The sequence below is a fragment of the Schistocerca americana genome, chromosome 7 (genome assembly GCF_021461395.2).
Source record: "Schistocerca americana isolate TAMUIC-IGC-003095 chromosome 7, iqSchAmer2.1, whole genome shotgun sequence".
In the NCBI taxonomy this organism is placed as follows: Eukaryota; Metazoa; Arthropoda; class Insecta; order Orthoptera; family Acrididae; genus Schistocerca; species Schistocerca americana.
In genome coordinates this window covers 262,038,648-262,044,282 of record NC_060125.1, presented here as the reverse complement: position 1 = coordinate 262,044,282, position 5,635 = coordinate 262,038,648, and the positions used below count along the sequence as shown (strand labels likewise).

The 5,635-nt window shown below is 43.5% G+C and overlaps 6 non-coding genes across 6 annotated transcripts; all 6 read right to left on the bottom strand.

The window, feature by feature from the left end:
- Positions 1-2,544: 2,544 nt before the first annotated feature.
- Positions 2,545-2,619, bottom strand: Trnat-cgu. The gene has a single exon. It is a non-coding gene; the product is annotated as a tRNA-Thr (tRNA).
- A 363-nt stretch (positions 2,620-2,982) lies between these two features.
- On the bottom strand, positions 2,983-3,057 carry Trnat-cgu. Its single transcript has one exon. It is a non-coding gene; the product is annotated as a tRNA-Thr (tRNA).
- A 363-nt stretch (positions 3,058-3,420) lies between these two features.
- On the bottom strand, positions 3,421-3,495 carry Trnat-cgu. The gene has a single exon. It is a non-coding gene; the product is annotated as a tRNA-Thr (tRNA).
- Positions 3,496-3,858: 363 nt separating this feature from the next.
- Positions 3,859-3,933, bottom strand: Trnat-cgu. Its single transcript has one exon. It is a non-coding gene; the product is annotated as a tRNA-Thr (tRNA).
- A 363-nt stretch (positions 3,934-4,296) lies between these two features.
- Positions 4,297-4,371, bottom strand: Trnat-cgu. The gene has a single exon. It is a non-coding gene; the product is annotated as a tRNA-Thr (tRNA).
- Positions 4,372-4,734: 363 nt separating this feature from the next.
- Positions 4,735-4,809, bottom strand: Trnat-cgu. Its single transcript has one exon. It is a non-coding gene; the product is annotated as a tRNA-Thr (tRNA).
- Positions 4,810-5,635: the final 826 nt, after the last annotated feature.

Sequence of the window (5,635 nt, the reverse complement as noted above, 5' to 3'; positions counted from 1 at the left end):
TACAAATGCTTCGTACGTAGTGTTGGGGGGGGGGGGGGGAGGGGAGGGAAGGGGGGGTTCTGGAATGTTGCAAATCAAGATTTCTATTAACTACATCATTAAACAATTCTTCAATCTTTCTAGGGTACTGGTTTGGTTGTTATTTAATTTTACATTTTCTACGAATTCCTTTTCTACTATCTCTACCACTTCAACAGAACTACTTTCAACAAGGACTATTTGGGTGTTAACATTAGTTTCTAAAGTCGAAATTCGACTATCTATATTTTTGTCCACTGTACTTATTTCCTCGTGGATTTCGAAACAATTTTGTTTTTCTCCCTATCTTCAGTGATCTCATCTTTTACATTCCAGTCTTCATTGTTAACGTTACATTCAATTTCTTTGATTTGGGACACAATAGGTTCTACTCGAACATCTAATCTATCAATTTTTTTATTAATGTCGTTTATTTGAGCCATATTTTCACCGACACAATCAATCAAAGCTCCTATTGAATGACCAGTTTGTGTGAACTGATCCTTATTATCATTTAACTGAGCTGTATTTTTACTGACACGATCAAATAACGTTCCTATTCAGTGACTGAGTTTTGTGAACTGGTCATTACTCAATTTTAGTAACGACCCTTATTATTGTTGCTCATTTTCATTAACTAGTTCTTACAACGACTGTTCGCTTTTATTACCAATGACACAATGGTACTTACGTCATTAGTATAGTCTTGTTTCAATTCACCCATTAGTTTCTCCTATTTTACAAGTTCATCACTAACGTTTTCCTGTTCTTGTTTAACTTCACTACTTAAGTCTCCCATATCTGTATTATTTCCTATTGGTGTAGATCCTTCAATGACTGTCATTGTTAATACTTATATAACGAAACACTTCACCAAAAAAGAAAAAAAATAGAGAAAATATTTTCAGTACTTAACTTCGTTGTTCAATGTCGACATTGTTAATTATTCAACTCAATTTTTATTTTTCCATCCTTTTCTTCGTCTTCTTTGGGAACTTCTTTTTTGCTGTTATCGTTACTGTTTTGTAGCTGTTGTTCATTCTGGGCGATCGTTCACATAAATTTTCACAATATTTTTTAATCTGCAGGAGAAAAATAGTCCAACACAATTATCCACTTTTCCCTTTCAGAAACTCCCGGACGCCGCCGCCAAATTCTGTCCGTACACACCCTCTTGTTGCCCATTGTTGAACTTAATGCTGTTTGGAGTACTTTTCCTGGTCACATTTTCACAGCACTTGCCACACTATGGTAGTGACACACTTCAGCGAGTAACAGGGACAGTCGAATTTTAATAACCGGTTCTGTTAGTAACAAAAATACTCTTCTTTTTTGTTGCTCTTCTTTTTTGTATGTTGAAGGCTCGTTGTTCTCTTCTTTTCTGTTTTTCATCTTTCTATAATTGTCTGCAGGATGATCGAGATACTATCTCAATACAAACGTGAAATCTTATGGACTTTCTGCAGAATTACACGTATATTTTCAGTCATTTGACTTCAAAATACAAATTAATAAAACACACCTACCTCGTTCTCCATCCTGGCACTGACGGCTCATACAACCAGCTCATTAAATGAACAAGGATTATCCTCTAACAACATGTAGCAAAAAAAAATTACTATTATATATCGATCTCTTTGTGAGAGATACTCTTTGGGACACATATTTCACAAATAAAAGGAAAATAATTGTTTATCCTTTTTGAAAAGTATGTAATCATCGTTGCAATTACATTAAGTATTTATAAAGGTTGGCATTTAAACATTTTTACATAGCTAAGTAGTCGTACATTTATCACACTACAAACAATTTTATTACACACTGCAGCAAGGCCGTTGGCGATGAAGGCACATAGCTAGACTGCAATCATGTTCGTGGTGTCCATAATTGTCATGATTTGATTACTACCACAGGGCTCATAGAAGCCTAGCTCCATGGCTCCCACACACTATACTGCAAAGTTCGACGATTATTTCGAAGAATTTTTTTTAGCACGTTCTGCCATCAACTTATTCGTTGTTCAACGGGAAATATTAAGAACAAAGCGGTGGCGCGGCGATGGGTAATCTATTACCACCCATCATGGCAAAGCTATCCATGGAACACGGTGAAGCAGAGGCACTAGGATCCTAAAATTTGAAACCAACATGTCTCTGTCGATATGTAAGCAAGACGTATGTCGTGTGGCCACATGGAGCGGAAAAGCTTCAAGAGTTCCTGCAACATTTAAACTCTATCCACCGTAATAAAAACTTCGCAGTGAATCTTGAAGAAAAAGGCCAACTATATTTCCTCGACGTGTTACCTAAGAAGAGAATGGATGGATCCCTGGATCGCAGTGTACGTGGAAAACATATTCACAATAACTCTTATCACTATATATACGACGACAGTAACTTGTTCTCGAAAGAACAGTTACTGCTGATGACCGTGCAGCTTTTTCCTGGAATAAATGATGACTAACTGAAAACCTCAGCTGCCGACAGGTGTTGTTGATATACCTCGATGTGGACAGCTGAAGATGTGTGCCCCGACCGGGACTCGAACCCGGGATCTCCTGCTTACGAGGCAGACGCTCTATCCATCTGAGCCACCGACGACACAGATGAATAGCGCGACTGCAGGAACTTATCCCTTGCACGCCTCCCGTCAGACTCACATTCCCAACTGTCCACAATTCTGCATATGTATTGTACCTTATAGACATTTGCCCAACCACTCATTACTCGCGCGCGCTTTGGCGATTCGCGAAAGAGTTTGGGCAACCTGTGCGCATTCGCAGAGACGGAGGTCAATGGATGGGTAGCCTTTAACTATATATACGAAGACAGTAACTTGTTCTCGAAAGAACAGTTACTGCTGATGACCGTGCAGCTTTTTCCTGGAATAAATGATGACTAACTGAAAACCTCAGCTGCCGACAGGTGTTGTTGATATACCTCGATGTGGACAGCTGAAGATGTGTGCCCCGACCGGGACTCGAACCCGGGATCTCCTGCTTACGAGGCAGACGCTCTATCCATCTGAGCCACCGACGACACAGATGAATAGCGCGACTGCAGGAACTTATCCCTTGCACGCCTCCCGTCAGACTCACATTCCCAACTGTCCACAATTCTGCATATGTATTGTACCTTATAGACATTTGCCCAACCACTCATTACTCGCGCGCGCTTTGGCGATTCGCGAAAGAGTTTGGGCAACCTGTGCGCATTCGCAGAGACGGAGGTCAATGGATGGGTAGCCTTTAACTGTATATACGAAGACAGTAACTTGTTCTCGAAAGAACAGTTACTGCTGATGACCGTGCAGCTTTTTCCTGGAATAAATGATGACTAACTGAAAACCTCAGCTGCCGACAGGTGTTGTTGATATACCTCGATGTGGACAGCTGAAGATGTGTGCCCCGACCGGGACTCGAACCCGGGATCTCCTGCTTACGAGGCAGACGCTCTATCCATCTGAGCCACCGACGACACAGATGAATAGCGCGACTGCAGGAACTTATACCTTGCACGCCTCCCGTCAGACTCACATTCCCAACTGTCCACAATTCTGCATATGTATTGTACCTTATAGACATTTGCCCAACCACTCATTACTCGCGCGCGCTTTAGCGATTCGCGAAAGAGTTTGGGCAACCTGTGCGCATTCGCAGAGACGGAGGTCAATGGATGGGTAGCCTTTAACTATATATACGAAGACAGTAACTTGTTCTCGAAAGAACAGTTACTGTTGATGACCGTGCAGCTTTTCCCTGGAATAAATGATGACTAACTGAAAACCTCAGCTGCCGACAGGTGTTGTTGATATACCTCGATGTGGACAGCTGAAGATGTGTGCCCCGACCGGGACTCGAACCCGGGATCTCCTGCTTACGAGGCAGACGCTCTATCCATCTGAGCCACCGACGACACAGATGAATAGCGCGACTGCAGGAACTTATCCCTTGCACGCCTCCCGTCAGACTCACATTCCCAACTGTCCACAATTCTGCATATGTATTGTACGTTATAGACATTTACCCAACCACTCATTACTCGCGCGCGCTTTGGCGATTCGCGAAAGAGTTTGGGCAACCTGTGCGCATTCGCAGAGACGGAGGTCAATGGATGGGTAGCCTTTAACTATATATACGAAGACAGTAACTTGTTCTCGAAAGAACAGTTACTGCTGATGACCGTGCAGCTTTTTCCTGGAATAAATGATGACTAACTGAAAACCTCAGCTGCCGACAGGTGTTGTTGATATACCTCGATGTGGACAGCTGAAGATGTGTGCCCCGACCGGGACTCGAACCCGGGATCTCCTGCTTACGAGGCAGACGCTCTATCCATCTGAGCCACCGACGACACAGATGAATAGCGCGACTGCAGGAACTTATCCCTTGCACGCCTCCCGTCAGACTCACATTCCCAACTGTCCACAATTCTGCATATGTATTGTACCTTATAGACATTTGCCCAACCACTCATTACTCGCGCGCGCTTTGGCGATTCGCGAAAGAGTTTGGGCAACCTGTGCGCATTCGCAGAGACGGAGGTCAATGGATGGGTAGCCTTTAACTGTATATACGAAGACAGTAACTTGTTCTCGAAAGAACAGTTACTGCTGATGACCGTGCAGCTTTTTCCTGGAATAAATGATGACTAACTGAAAACCTCAGCTGCCGACAGGTGTTGTTGATATACCTCGATGTGGACAGCTGAAGATGTGTGCCCCGACCGGGACTCGAACCCGGGATCTCCTGCTTACGAGGCAGACGCTCTATCCATCTGAGCCACCGACGACACAGATGAATAGCGCGACTGCAGGAACTTATCCCTTGCACGCCTCCCGTCAGACTCACATTCCCAACTGTCCACAATTCTGCATATGTATTGTACCTTATAGACATTTGCCCAACCACTCATTACTCGCGCGCGCTTTAGCGATTCGCGAAAGAGTTTGGGCAACCTGTGCGCATTCGCAGAGACGGAGGTCAATGGATGGGTAGCCTTTAACTATATATACGAAGACAGTAACTTGTTCTCGAAAGAACAGTTACTGTTGATGACCGTGCAGCTTTTCCCTGGAATAAATGATGACTAACTGAAAACCTCAGCTGCCGACAGGTGTTGTTGATATACCTCGATGTGGACAGTCATCATTTATTCTTATCACTATGTCCCGAGCCATCAGCATCCATCACAAAAAAAATCGGTGTTAAAGGCTCTGACCCATCTTGCTCGAATACTTTCGGATAAGGAGAGCGTCGCTGGAGAATTAGCCTACAGTGTTCCGCAGGAATAGGTACTCGGACCATGAAGTGAGCGGCCGATGCAGACAAAATCAATAAAGCCCGAGAAAGTGGTTGAGACCGAGGAAGGAAAGACAAAAATCACTTATCTGTCTTATGCTGACCCAACTTCCAGAAAGACAGGTAGACTACTACGGAAACATAACACCCAGTGTATTTCGCTTCCTTCGACTAAGACAAAGAGTATTACTTGTAATGATAAAGAGTATCTAATTCTCAGGAAGCCGGGGTGGGGGGGGGGGGGGGGGGTGGGGGGTGTATAACATTCTTTGCGAACGTGATATGTCTTAGCTACGGTTGACTATCAGAATAATAGAG